This window comes from Piliocolobus tephrosceles, chromosome 16 (genome assembly GCF_002776525.5).
Source record: "Piliocolobus tephrosceles isolate RC106 chromosome 16, ASM277652v3, whole genome shotgun sequence".
Lineage (NCBI taxonomy): Eukaryota > Metazoa > Chordata > Mammalia > Primates > Cercopithecidae > Piliocolobus > Piliocolobus tephrosceles.
In genome coordinates this window covers 8922869-8936623 of record NC_045449.1, presented here as the reverse complement: position 1 = coordinate 8936623, position 13755 = coordinate 8922869, and the positions used below count along the sequence as shown (strand labels likewise).

At 50.3% G+C, this 13755-nt stretch overlaps 1 protein-coding gene across 2 annotated transcripts in view; it reads left to right on the top strand.

Annotated features, from left to right (window-relative positions):
• The first annotated feature begins 611 nt into the window (after window positions 1–611).
• The window catches only part of PIK3R5 (phosphoinositide-3-kinase regulatory subunit 5), an 87610-nt gene continuing 74466 nt past the window's right edge, over window positions 612–13755 (top strand). Inside the window, exon 1 of one of the 2 annotated variants that reach the window (XM_023190891.3) lies at window positions 612–1109. The gene's annotated coding sequence lies outside the window, so the exon portion shown is untranslated. The remainder of the gene's footprint in view (window positions 1110–13755) is intronic. The other variant, XM_023190890.3, reaches the window with a different exon arrangement.

Sequence of the window (13755 nt, the reverse complement as noted above, 5' to 3'; positions counted from 1 at the left end):
CCACTCCCTTCCCCAGGGGCTGGGGAAACCACTCAGGTGACAGTAGCCCTGGTGCCGACCAGGAAGGGCAGGAAGTCCAGCCAGAGGCTGGAGCAGCAGTGCTGAACTCCAGGACTGGCTGGTATTTCTATGAAGGTTCCTGCAGGAGGATGCGGGTCAAGGTGCTCGTCTGCACAGCAGGAATGCAGGCATTTTAAGTGTTAACGGCACTCAAAGAAAATAGAAGTAGGGGCCGGGCGCGGTGGCCCACGCCTGTAATCCCAGAACTTTGGGAGGCCGAGGCGGGCGGATCACGAGATCAAGAGATTGACACCATACTGGCCAACATGGTGACACCCCGTCTCTAGTAAAAACACAAAAAATTGGGCGAGGTGGCGCGCGCCTGTAATCCCAGCTGCTCAGGAGGCTGAGGCAGGAGCATTGCTTGAACCCGGGAGGCGGAGGTTGCGGTGAGCCAAGATCGTGCCACTGCACTCCAGCCTGGGCGACAGAGCGAGACTCTGTCGAAAAAAAAAAAAGAAAAAAAAAAAAAAAAGAAAATAGAAGTAGGAAGAGGAAGTCGGTCGTAGTGAGAGAAGGAAGCAGCTCGTCGGAACTTCCTCTTTCTCGTCTTTCCCCGAAGCCCCCACCCCAGACCTGCACACGGCTCCGCTCAGCCCTCCTGCCGGGCCAAAGCCGCGCTTCTGACGCGGGGGCCTAACCTCCCCTTACTCCTAGGGGGTCGCTGGTGCTCCGCGCTGGCGCCACGGCCGTGCACCGGCCAGGGTCTGCTTCTGAGGGCTGGCGGGTCAGAGCCAGGGCTGCTTCTCAGACGCTCTGCGGACTCGCGGACGTGACCCAGAGCATGCGGGGGCCGGGCGCGCACCTGGCTGACGCGGCCCCGCCACCAGGTGGCTGGAGAGGCCGGCTCCGCGGTCAGCCCCGCCCACCAGGGCGCGCCCCCTGAAGGCCCCGCCTCGGCCCCGCCCACCGCCCTCCGGAGGAGCCCAGGCTGGGCAGATGCTGCCGCTCGCCGCGAGGCTCCAGCTGGGGCGCGGTGGTCCCGACGGTCACCCGAATCGTAGGGAGTCGCCGCTGGAGAGGGGCTCGGCGCCCGGCGGGGACTGCAGGTGTGTGACTGGGCAGCCAGGGTGGGTGCGGAGAGCACGCGTGGGAGCTCCAGGCAGACCTGGAGCAAGCTGGGGACAGTCGGGGAGAGTGGGCTCCGCGAGCAGCCGCCGCAGCCCGGGGGCTGGACAGATCCTGCTGTCTTCCGGCCCCGTGGACCGGGCCCACCGCGGGGGCAGCAGGTCTGCAAACCTGCACTCCAGATAACCACAGAGACTTCAGGGGCGGCGCGGGGACCACTCATCGTTATCCGGGTGACCTCTGCTGGGCGCCTCTGTGCAGCTGTGTCCTCAGCCTCCTGCCTCCACCACAGGTCGCCCTGTGTCGTGGGGTCAGGGACCCTGTCCGCCCCGGCGGGGAACTGTCCGTGAGCGTGGGCATCAGGGCTCCTGTGCCGTCAGAACCTGGGAGTCATGGAAATGCCCGCGTAAGGCGCCCTCCGTCGAGCCTCACTCAGCCTGCTAGTTAGCGCGCGTTGGCCCCAGACGCGGCTGCTGTCCTAGAGAACTGCACGCTTTCTGCTCTCAGAGGTTCTGTGTTTACACACTGGGCATCCCCGCGTGACTGTGTGTGTGTGCGTGCATGCGCGTGTGCGCGTGCTGGCCCATCCCGGCCTGGGGTAAATACACAAAAAGTTCAGGTCAGTAAGAGGAAGGAGATTGTTCAGAAGGAAAAGGAAGGCGAGATTAAAGCAGCAGGATGTGGTATAAAGCGAGTTAACAAGACTCCGAGTAGAGAGGAGGGGTGGGTTTAGGCAGAATGAGGGCTAAAAGTAGGCCAAGCCTGCCTCCAAAGTCCTCTCTGGACTGACACCCTCTTTTCCTTCCGTGTCTTCTCATCCACCCCACACTTTCCTTCCTGCCCTCAGGACCACCTGTAAGGCACTGGCTCCCAGAGCTGACTGCAGGTTGGGCTCTCTTGGAACCAGTCCTACAACATGGCTTTCCAGGGATGGGATCTAGAATCTGTATTTTTCAAAAATTGTAATGAACTCCTTAAGTGATGATGTTGAAGCCATTGCTTGGGAACCATGCATGATGTGGAAAACAGATTCAAGTTCCAACCAGATCCAGCTGTGTGACCTGCAGCATCACACTGTCCCCCAACCCAGCCTCAGTCTCCTTATCTGTAAAATGGGCTCTCATATTGACCCATAGAGCTGTGTGGAATTATCATTATTATTATTATTATTATTGACATAGGGTCTTGCTCTGTCACTCAGGTTGGAGTGCAGTGGCATGATCATGGCTTACTGCAGCCTTAAACTCCCAGGCTCAAGCAATCTTCCACCTCCACCTCCCAAGTAGCTGGGATTATAGGTCAGCACCACCATGCCCAGCTAATTTTTGTATTTTTTTGTAGAGGCAGGGTTTTGCCATGTTGCTCAGGCCGGTTTCAAATTCCTTAAGCTCAAGCAATCCGTCTACCTTGGCCTTCCAAAGTGCTGGGATTATAGGCACGAGCCTCTGTGCCCGGCCCAGTGTGGAAAATTAAGTGAGACGTGTACGATGAGAATGGCTGCATGTGGGAGATACTCTGTGGATGTTTGTAGAACGCTAGATTCCATGTTTCCTCGGTGTGGCTACAGTGGTGTGGGTCTTCACCAGGGGATCCATGGAAGACAAAGAAGACAGTTTTGGATGGTGGAGCTGTCTTCCTGCTTCAGGGCTCCCTCCCCTGCTTTTTGAAGCCTCACAAGCCAGGACTGTGGGGGCAGGAAGGCTTGGGGTCTTTGTGTGCTGAGCCTCACTGGGGTTTTAAGAACCTCCCTCCTTTCATTTCTAGCTTAGGAAAGGGATGATTCATTATCTTCCCTCCTCAGGCTGTAGTAGAAGCAGACAGTCTCTGCCTCCCTGCTTGCCTTTCCTCCCCTCCTGTTCACTGTTTATTGTTGCCCTCAAGAATAACAGGTTGCCCAGCTACTTGGGAAGCTTAAGTGGGAGGATTGCTTGAGCCCTGGAGTTCGAGGCTGCAGTGAGCTATGATTGCTTCACTGCACTATAGCCTGGAAGACACAGAGAGACCCTTTCTCAAACAAACAGACAAACAAAATAAACAAACAAACAAAAAACAAGCAAACAAAAAAAGAAGAATAGGTTGGACGCTAACTGGTGGCACTGGGTGACAAGAGCATTTGGGGTTGATGTTGGCATGAGGATGAGAAGGCCGGGGTGCAAGCTGCTTCATGCCCCTGTGTTAGTCATCCATCAGGGGCCTGCTGGCTGAGGAGTGGGAGAGGAGGAGAGCCAGGAGCCTTTTTGCCTGGGTAGCCTAGAGTTTGGAAGCCCCAGCTTGGGTTCCGCTGAGCACTCAAGCTATGCTGACTTGGCCTTTCTTCAAAGACGCTCATCCCAAGGGGCTGAGCTGGCTGGCCCCGTGGGACCTCTGAGAACCAGAACACCTGTTTGGCCTCAGCTGGTGAGCTAAAAGCCTGAACCAATGTATTAAGAAAGAAAGCTGGCCAGGCGTCATGGTTCATGCCTGTAATCCCAGCACTTTGGGAAGCCAAGGCTTTGAGGCCAGGAGTTCAAGGCTGCAGTGAGCTATGATCGTGTCACTGCATTCCAGCCTGGGCGACAGAGTGAGACCCTGTCTTTAAAAAAAACAAAAACACTTTGCGGGCGGATCACGAAGTCAGGAGATCGAGACCATCCTGGCTAACACGGTGAAACCCCGTCTCTACTAAAAAAAAAAATACAAAAAACTAGCTGGGCGAGGTTGCGGGCGCCTGTAGTCCCAGCTACTCGGGAGGCTGAGGCAGGAGAATGGCGTGAACCTGGGAGGCGGAGCTTGCAGTGAGCTGAGATCGGGCCACTGCACTCCAGCCTGGGCCACAGAGCGAGACTCCATCTCAAAAAAAATAAAGTAAAATAAAATTTAAAAAACAGAGAAAGCTCCTGGAAGAACAAGATAGAGTCATCCTTAGCAAGTCAAGGGAGAGATGTTTAATTTGATTTTTGAGCCTGATATAGGTGGGGTGGGAGGAGAGAAAGGAAAGAGTACATCTGACTTCTGCTCAAAGGGAAGATGATACCTTCCCATAGCAAACATGTATTACATAGTAGGATATTTCATCCATTTGAAGATGTACATATTTTCACATTTTGGCAACACTGAAATCAAGGTACATGTTACCGTTTACGGCATCTTCCAATTATAATAGGCAACACTATTTCTTTCTTATTGCCACACAAAATAATGGTGCATCTTACAATTGATGGCATCTTAGATTCTGTTAAATACAATGTATTTTTTACAGATTTGGGGGTATGTGTTAGCTATACACAGGTTCACATAGAATTATGTTGTTCTCACAGCTTTCATACATTAATTTTTCTAGTAGCTCTCCACTCAAAGTATCAGAACTTTTCAATGTATTCTGTTTTAAAATATATCTTTGTAAAGTATGTTGCTTTCATTTATAAATGTGGCTCGTCGGATATGATTGAATAATTTCTTGAAATTTTCATCAAATGGTTCTGGACTGCCATTCTCTTTTGTACCCTGTGTCTTTTTGTACATTCGTGCTTCTTCCTCTTTCATCCTTCTCCTCGTCCTTTTCTCCTTTGGCTATGACTTCATGGTGTTGGGTACTGTGCTAAGTGTGTCATGTCCTTTCATCGTCACAGTCACACTCTGAGGTAGCTACAATTTTTGCCCCCATTTCACCTATGAGAAAACCGAGGACCAAGGCCACACATGTAGGAGGTGCCAGAGCTGGGCTGACTCTAGCGTCTGCTCTTAACCAGAGTTGGCCAAGCCTAAGTGATGGCTTAGGTGTTCCTGTGGGTGTCAAGCACATACCCTATACAACACAATTTTGGGGGCATGAATTGTGGCCACCAGGTGCTTTTGTTTGTTTGCTTACTTCTAGGATAGTAACTAGATTTTGGATAGTTGAGGTTATTGGTTAAGTGACTTCCAAATAAGTGAGTCACAGCTATAACAAGTTACACCCAAAAGGGGGTTGGAGGCTGATGCATGGGAAGAAATGGATGACTTTCATGGCACAGAGATGATCCTGGGTCCTTCTTGAGTCTTCTGAGTCTAACCAGTGGTATGCTAGACTTCGGGTCCTAGAGTTTGGCATCCATGGGAGACTGCTGCTTCCAAGGGAGCTTCTCTCATGCTGCCATGATGATGTAAGATAACACATCTGCGTGAGTCACTTTTATTTTTTATTTCTTTATTATTATTATTTTTTAGGCAGAGTTTTGCTCTTGTCACCCAGGCTGGAGTGCAGTGGCGCAATCTCGGCTCACTACAACTTCCGCCTCCTGGGTTCAAGCGATTCTCCTGCCGCAGCCTCCTGAGTAGCTGGAGTTACGGACGCCCACCACCACATCCGGCTAATTTTTGTATTTTTGGTAGAGACGGGGTTTCGCCATGTTGGCCAGGCTGGTCTCGAACTCCTGACCTCAGGTGATCTGCCCGCCTTTGCCTCCCAAAGTGCTGGGATTACAGGCATGAGCCACCGCACCCAGCCTGCGTGTGTCACTTTTCAGCTGAAAATGCTGCAGAGCTGCATGACTTTCCAGAGATGGTCCACACCCACCACCCATCCCAGGTCCGCCCCTCCTGCTTCCTCTCCCATAGCCTGAGCAGATCTCTGCACCTTTGCGTGTGCTGTTGCTTCTCCCTAGATTGCCCTTCCCCGCCTCTGCCTGCCTGGTGAACTGCCAGTTCCTCCTACAAGCTCCTACAGCTCAAGCCTCATCTTTTGATGCTCTTCCTTTGCCCCTCAGCACTAACCATCCCCTCCTTCATTGTGCTTTCTATGTTTTCGCACCATAGCGCTGACCGCCCAGGCCTACAGGGCGACCAGCAACCCGTCGCAGCTATGGCCTGCTCACCCTAGCCACCTGATGTTCAGCATGGCATCAAGCTGTCGTCCTGAAACTCCCTGGGATCTCATAGGCAAGGCGCCCAGGCACAGCAACGGCAGAAGTTGCCAGATCACAGGATGGGGTGGGGGGCTGGGGGTGGGGCCCGGAGGGAGCGTGTGCTTTTCATTTTCATGTCCTCGGGAGTCTTGTTGTTGTTGACCTAGGCAAATGAGCTTGTGTGGTTTCCTTGTTAGGGGGCAGGGCTGGGGTGTGAGGGCTGAAGGTGGCCCTTCCTTGTTAGGGGGCAGGGCTGGGGTGTGAGGGCTGAAGGTGGCCTCACGTGGAGCCAGGGGGCCCAGTTTCTGCCTGGCTCCCCCACTCCTAGCCACGTGATCTTTGCTAAGTCCATCTACCTCTCTGCGTGTCCGTTTCCCCATCTGTAGGATGGAAATCTGGCATTCAATGCTTTATGTGGCCCCTGCCTAATCGCTAACAGTTCACTTGTTCATTCAACACTTCTGCATGGAGCACACCTTCTGTGTGCCAGGCGTGTGCCAGGCTCTGAGGACGTTGAGCAAGACAGGCAATGTTCCTGCCCCGTGGAACTCACAGTCTCATGGACAAGATATGCAACACACATATTGTTTAATTACAATTGTGAGAATTATGAGATACTCTGAGATTATGGAAAGGGAACTCAATATAGTTGAGGGGTTAAGGAAAGGTTTCTCTGAAGAAGTCACATTTGAGTTGAGACTTGAAAGATATAAAATAAAAGAAAATAATAACAATAATGCCTACCATTTAGCAAATACTTGCTAAGGGCTCTTTGGGTGCATTATCTCCTGCATTCTTTTCAACACCTGGTGTGTGGGGTATGTGGGCTCCCTCTCTGGTAAGGATCAGGTGATAGCACTACTGGCAAGCACCCTTCTCGGTTTCTGACACAGACCAGGGACTCATCCCCACCTTCCTCACCCCTCCCCGTATTCCAAGGTCCAGCTTATGGATGCTGAGGTCATAAATACTAATGTGCAGCCTCTCTTCTCCTTTCCACTGACACAGCGTGTCCTGCTCAGGAGCCCTCTGCATTTGTGCATCTCCGTCAACAGCTCAGGGAGTTGAGTCCCCATCCACAGAAAACTCCATCGTGTTGTTTGCCAGGCCTTGGTTCTGTCCCTCTTAGGAGCCGCTGTTCTGGGGAGGGTTCAGAAACTCTGATCCGGATGGTCTGTCTCATCTAGGAAGTCCCTTGTCCAGCTCCCATATCCTTCTTCCACGAAAGCTGTCTCCCCAGAACCATGAAGTCTGTGCAGATGTATCACTGGGTTTTTGGTCTGAGTATTTGTTCCTGCATGGCTTGGTGGTTTGGCTCTTGTCAGGCAAATCTCCATACAGCCACTTCCACTCAACCTGGCCGAGCCAGCCAGCCTCCTGGGGGAGGGTTCTGCAACAACCAGATCACATCTACACTGACAGCTCTTCGAGGGGAGTCTCAAACTCTCTCTAAATAGTGGGCCGCTTTGAAAAACTGATGAAAGCAATAGATCATCTCCTCTCTCGTCATCCATAAACACATATGTACATGAGAATGCATTTGTGCGTGTGCACGCACACACACAGTCTCTCTCTCTCAAAGTTTTGCATAAAATTCTAAGGTCTTCTTGGATCTCTGCAGTTCACCGAGGGACCCAGGTTAATAACCCCTGTTCTAGAAAACGTGACTTTCTCTATGCTGATTTCTTTGGATTATCCCCAGCACAGCTCCTTGTGGGAGGAAGCTGTTGTCAGAAGCAAGCTGGGGATGGTGATGAATAATGAAAACTGTATAGAAGACGCCGGTAGCGACTCGCTGGTGAGAACCCAGAAGTGGCATTCTGGGGGCCGGCTCCTGACTGTACACTGGGCCACCGCTCTGTTGTTGGATTTCTCACCAAGTTTTGAATTCAGCCCATTTCCAAGATGATTAAAGAGTGAGAGAGAAGGCCGGGCGTGGTGGCTCACACCTGTAATCCCAGTACTTTCTGTGACCGAGGTGGGTGGATCACCTGAGGTCAGGAGTTCGAGACCAGCCTGACCAACATGGAGAAACCTCGTCTCTACTAAAAATACAAAAATTAGGCCAGGCGCGGTGACTCACACCTGTAATCCCAGCACTTTCTGTGACCGAGGCGAGTGGATCACCTGAGGTCAGGAGTTCGAGACCAGCCTGACCAACATGGAGAAACCTCGTCTCTACTAAAAATACAAAAATTAGGCCGGGCGCGGTGGCTTATGCCTGTAATACCAGCACTTTGGGAGGCCGAGGCAGGTGGATCATGAGGTCAGGAGATCAAGACCATCCTGGTTAACATGGTGAAACCCTGTCTCTACTAAAAATACGAAAAATTAGCCGGGCATGGTGGCGGGCGCCTGTAGTCCCACCTACTCAGAAGGCTGAGGCAGGAGAATGGCGTGAACCCGCGAGGTGGAGCTTGCAGTGAGCCGAGATTGCACCCCTGCACTCCAAACTGGGTGACAGAGTGAGACTCCTTCTCAAAAAAAAAAAAAAAAAAAAAAAATTAGCCAGGCATGGTGGCACATGCCTGTAATCCCAGCTACTTGGGAGGCTGAGGCAGGAAAATCATTTGAACCCGGGAGGCGGAGGCTGCGGTGAGCCAAGATTGCACCATTGCAATCCAGTCTAAGCAACAAGAGGGAAACTTCATCTCAGAACAATGGTAACAAAACAAAACAAAACAAACAAACAAACAAAAAAACAGAGAGAGAGAGAGAGAAAGAAAAGGTGTCTGTGGCCATACACGTGAATATAAACAGTCTACAGATCAGAGAGGCAGGCATAGCTGTTTCTTTGCCACAAAAGTCTGCAACCTCTCGAGTTCCCAGGGACTGGCATGAGCTTGGGGCTTTGTTTCTCTGATGTGGTCATAGTTCTTTAGAACCAGTGCCTTGATGTAAAGCACCATGTGTGAAGGATGTTTTCTTCAATTCCTCTTTTCTAAGGATTTTTAAAAGCATGAATGGTTGTTACTTTTGTCCAATACATTTTTAAAGCATCTACAAGGAAACTCTTATATTCTTTCATCTTGTGATAGATTTATGTGACACATTAGGTCATGAACTTCCACGTGTTGAACCCTCTGCATTTCTGGAATAAACTCGATTGGGTCAAAGTACTTTATTCTTTCAATACTATGCTAGGTTTGATTTGCTGTGATTTTCTTTAGGATTTTTTTTTTTTTTTTTTTTTTTTTTTTTTTGAGACAGTCTCACTTTGGAGTGCAGAAGTGCAAACCTCCACCTGCCAGATTCAAACAATTCTTGTGCCTCAACCTCTGAGTAGCTGGGATTACAGCCACCCACTACCACACCCGGCTAATTTTTGTATTTTTAGTAGAGACGAGGATTCACCATGTTGGCCAGGCTGCTCTTGAACTCCTGGCCTCAGGTGATCCACCCGCCTTGGCCTCCCAAACAAAGTGCTGGGATTATAGGAGCAAGCCACCGCATCCCGCCTTTCTTTAGGATTTTTGCATTAAATGAATTTGGCCTCCATTTTCCTTTTCTGCGCTGCTATTGTCGGTTTTCGATATGCTGACTTTGCAAACAACTTTGGAAGCATGTCACCTTCTCCCGTGCCCTGTGACAGCTTATAGAGTGGGGAATGAGTGCTCCTTGGAAGCTGGGAGAACGGCTCCAGTCTTGAGGTCTTCCACTGTGGGATTCTTGGCTTCCCACTCCCCAAGCTTCCTTCTCTTCTCTCTTCCTCAATCCTCCCAGGTACACACCTGTAAACCTCAGTGCTCCCAGGCTCATGCCCGAGAGCCATCTTTGATTCTTGGCTTCTGATGTTCAGCCACTAGGTCCCACGGGTGCTTACTTTATATGCCTTTCAGCTTAGAAGAATGCCTATTTCTACACTGAACTGGGCAGATCCACCTTGAGTGCATTCCAGGTGCTGCATTTGGAGGATGCTGATCAACCACTTCATACTCAAGAGAAAGGTGACCAAGATGTCAATGACAGAATATGAAGTAATGAAGAAGTAGAGAAGTTTTTCTCCAAGAAGAGAAGACAGAGGAAAAGTAGTATCTGTCTTCAGATGTTTGAATGAGCAGTGTCCTTTGAAAAAGGTGAAGACGCCTCAACTGGGGGTCATTCTCCAGGATGGAAAAGGGATGATGGAAGGAAAATTGTAAGAAAATAGACTCCAGCTCACTAGAAGGAAGATCTTAGAGAAATTCAGAGCAGATCAACAATGGAATGGGAGGCTTTGTGGTGTTGAGTTTCCCGTTGGGGAAAGTATGCAGGGAAAATACGTGTTATATATTATAGAAATGATAGCTGTGAGAAAGGAGACCAATATAGCTCATTTTTAAAGAGGCTGTAGTTCTCTAAATCATGGTGGCCATGTCTGACTGGTTGTGTATACACTGGTTGTGTATACACTGGTTGTATATGAGAACATAATTCGAGTTTAAGTAGTTCAGTGACCTTGAATAAACACGTCCCATAGCTGGGCAGTTTGCTCAGAAATCCCACAGCCCTGCTTCACAGCCCATTCCCCGGAGCAGAAGCACCTTGGCTGTTAGAAAACCATAGCCATTCATGGACACTGGGATCCTCGCCCACATCCTTTGCTGGGAGCATGGCTTTTTCTTGGAGTCTCTTGTTCTTGGCTCCTTCAGATACCTGGTAAAATAAACTAATTGAACCCAATTTCAAAATCGCCTTCCTCTGTGAGTGTCCCAGATAAGATCATGGGGCCAACATATCTCACCTCCAGTTTGAGCTGGGAATTAATGTCCTCTTGTTCTTGGGGTTTTCAAGTCAACGTTTCATAGGTCTTTGCACTGTGCATTCACTTCTGTACCATGTTGAGGGTTTCATTTTGAGAAAACGAAAAGCTGTGCGTTCTCTTTGGCCTGTTATTGTGCTTAAGAGAACACAGGGGGCTGTGATGTGATGTACGGGCTACAGGATGGGAATAGAAGATCTAATCTCTAGTACTGGTCCCTAATTACCTCCTCGTCTTGCTCAGTCTGTTTCCTCCTGGACCAATTGGACTCTTTGATTCTGACCTCCTGTGAGTTTTCAAAGCCTGCTCTCCAAGAGTTGTCTTGTGGGAGCTGCTCTGATGGGCTGAGCAGAGAGGGGACCTGCTCCTTCCCTCATGGTGCCACCTTACGACAGGACTCCCAGTGACTATGAGTCCCTCTTCAGACCCCAATGGTAGAAACCCACCCTCCAGCCCATGATCCTGCTGGAAGGCTTCCTTTCAGGTCACTGGTGGTTCTGGAATGGAAAGTTCCAATAGTCTCTTCCCAAACTGCATCTTTTTTTTTTTTTTTAAAGTTTCCATAAAGTCTGATGCCCAACACATTTTTTTTTTTTGAGACCAAGTCTCACTCTGTCGCCCAGGCTGGAGTGCAGTGGTGCGATCTCGGCTCACTGCAAGCTCCGCCTCCCAGGTTCACGCCATTCTCCTGCCTCAGCCTCCCGAGAAGCTGGGACTACAGGCGCTCGCCACCACGCCCGGCTAATTTTTTTGTATATTTAGTAGAGATGGGCTTTCACTGTGTTCGCCAAGATGGCCTCGATCTCCTGACCTCGTGATCCACCCGCCTCGGCCTCCCAAAGTGCTGGGATTACAGGCGTGAGCCACCGCGCCCGGCCACATTTTTTTTTTTTTTTTGAGACAGGATCTCACTCTGTCACCCAGGCTGGAGTACAGTGGCACGATCACAGCTCAGTGTAGCGTCAACCTCCCCAGGCTCAGATGATCCTCCTGCTTCAACCTCCTTAGTATCTGGGACTACAGGTGCATGCCACCATGGCCAGCTAATTTTTTGTGTCTTTTGTAGAGACGGGGTCTCACTATTTTGCCAAGGTCGTTCTCAAAGTCCTGAGCTCAAGCCATCCACCTGCTTTGGCCTCCAAGAACATGCTGGTTATTTTCACTTGATGCCCTATTTCAACTTAAGCAATGTCCAGAGCCCAACTCTGCATCTACAAAGCAGGCTTCCTCTGCAGACTTCCCCATTTCTGTCTCTGCTGAAACCAGGCTCCCAGCCTTGAAGCCTTGGACTCATCTCTGAGTCCTCCCTCCATCTTCCTTGTTCCCCACTCACCAGCCAGTTTTGATGGTGCTTCCTTTCTCCATGGTTCTTGTTTCTCTCACTTCCCCATTACTCTCTCTCTGCTACCCAATTTGGCTTTCTTTACCATATGCCTCTGGTGGGCTTTTTGGACCACAGGCTCTTCCTCTCTTCACCAGGAGATTCTTCTTATGAAAACTTCTATGTCACTGTGTTCAGATGCCTTTGATGGCACCCCACTGCTTAGGGGGAGTCCAGAGTCCTTAGTCTTCTGTTCAAGTTTTGAAGTTGAGTCCCACTCCTTTCTCCACAAATCCTCACACTCTCCTCCAGCCAGACTGCCTGACTCAGTTTTCCCAAGACCTAATGTGTGTTCTTGCCTCACTCATCCCCTTGCCCATGAGAGAAGCTTTCCAACCATTTTGTTCAGTGCTGACTCTCCAGTGCCTTGCAGGGGCCAGCGTTTCTCATTCAATCAGTGCTTGCTGAATGAGTGATTGTCTGGTTGAACAGCCAGCATGGAAGAGGCCCGGGCCTCAGCTTTGGATGACTGATGATCGGGCAGGCTGGGCTGCTCCCCATCTGAAACCTCTGTGGGGTTCAGTCATCCTCCCCCAAGGACCCTTCAGGTGTGTCACTGGCCTTCTGTGCACAACTGCAGGGGCTTCAGACACCTATGGCTTTGTGATCCACTGTGGGACAAAGCAGGTGTCCTTCTCTGGGCTGCTTCAGATCCCTAAGCCTCTGACAAACTCCAGGTGCAAACTCCAGGTGCTGAGAGCCCTCTGCTTGGGAATCTTTTTTTTTTTTTTTTGAGACAGAGTTTTGCTCTTGTTGCCCAAGCTGGAGTGCAGTGATATGATCTCAGTTCACTGCAACCTCCGCCTCCCAGGTTCAAGCGATTCTCCTGCCTCAGTCTCCTGAGTAGCTGGAATTACAGGCACCCGCCACTACGGCAAGCTAATTTTTGTACTTTTGGTAGACGTGGGGGTTTTACCACATTGGCCAGGCTAGTCTTGAACTACTGACGTCGGGTGATCTGCCCGCCTCGGCCTCCCGAAGTGCTGGGATTAAAGGTGTGAGCCACTGCACCCGGCAGGGAATTTTCTTACCACCCTCCCATTTAGTCAGATTTAAGATGAGCAGTTAGCTAAGTGTGAGAGCAGGGGAAGCCCTGGTAGGGGGAAGCCCTTCCCCCAACAAGCCACTCCCAGTCTGGTGACAGCTTCTGCACAAGAGCCTAGGGAAGTGTCTGTTTGCAACATGGTGTTTACAAGGCAGAGGGGCTTCCTGTCCCGCCCGTGCCAGGCTGTGGGGCAATCAGGGCAATCAGGAGCTATGTTTTCAGAGGGAGTAAGGCAAAGAAACTGTTGAGGGATTTCTGGGGATTCTTCGAACATCGCCAGGGGTTGCCTGGCTACTTGACCCTGGAGGACAAGGAAGATGTAAAACTCAGGTTTAAAAATTGGTAGCAAATTAAAGTATTGCTAACAATGATTAATTTGCTTGTGGTCCTTTGCAGCTTGCAAAAATACGAAGCATTTTTCACAAAAGTGGCCCTCCCTCTGAGTCTAATGTGGAAATCTTTAGAGCAAAAAAGTTCCTTTCGTCACTCCCAAGCAGGGAGCATGGGTCAGAGTAAGCAAGGACAGTTCTTTCTTTCTTTCTTTCTTTCTTTCTTTCTTTCTTTCTTTCTTTCTTTCTTTCTTTCTTTCTTTCTTTCT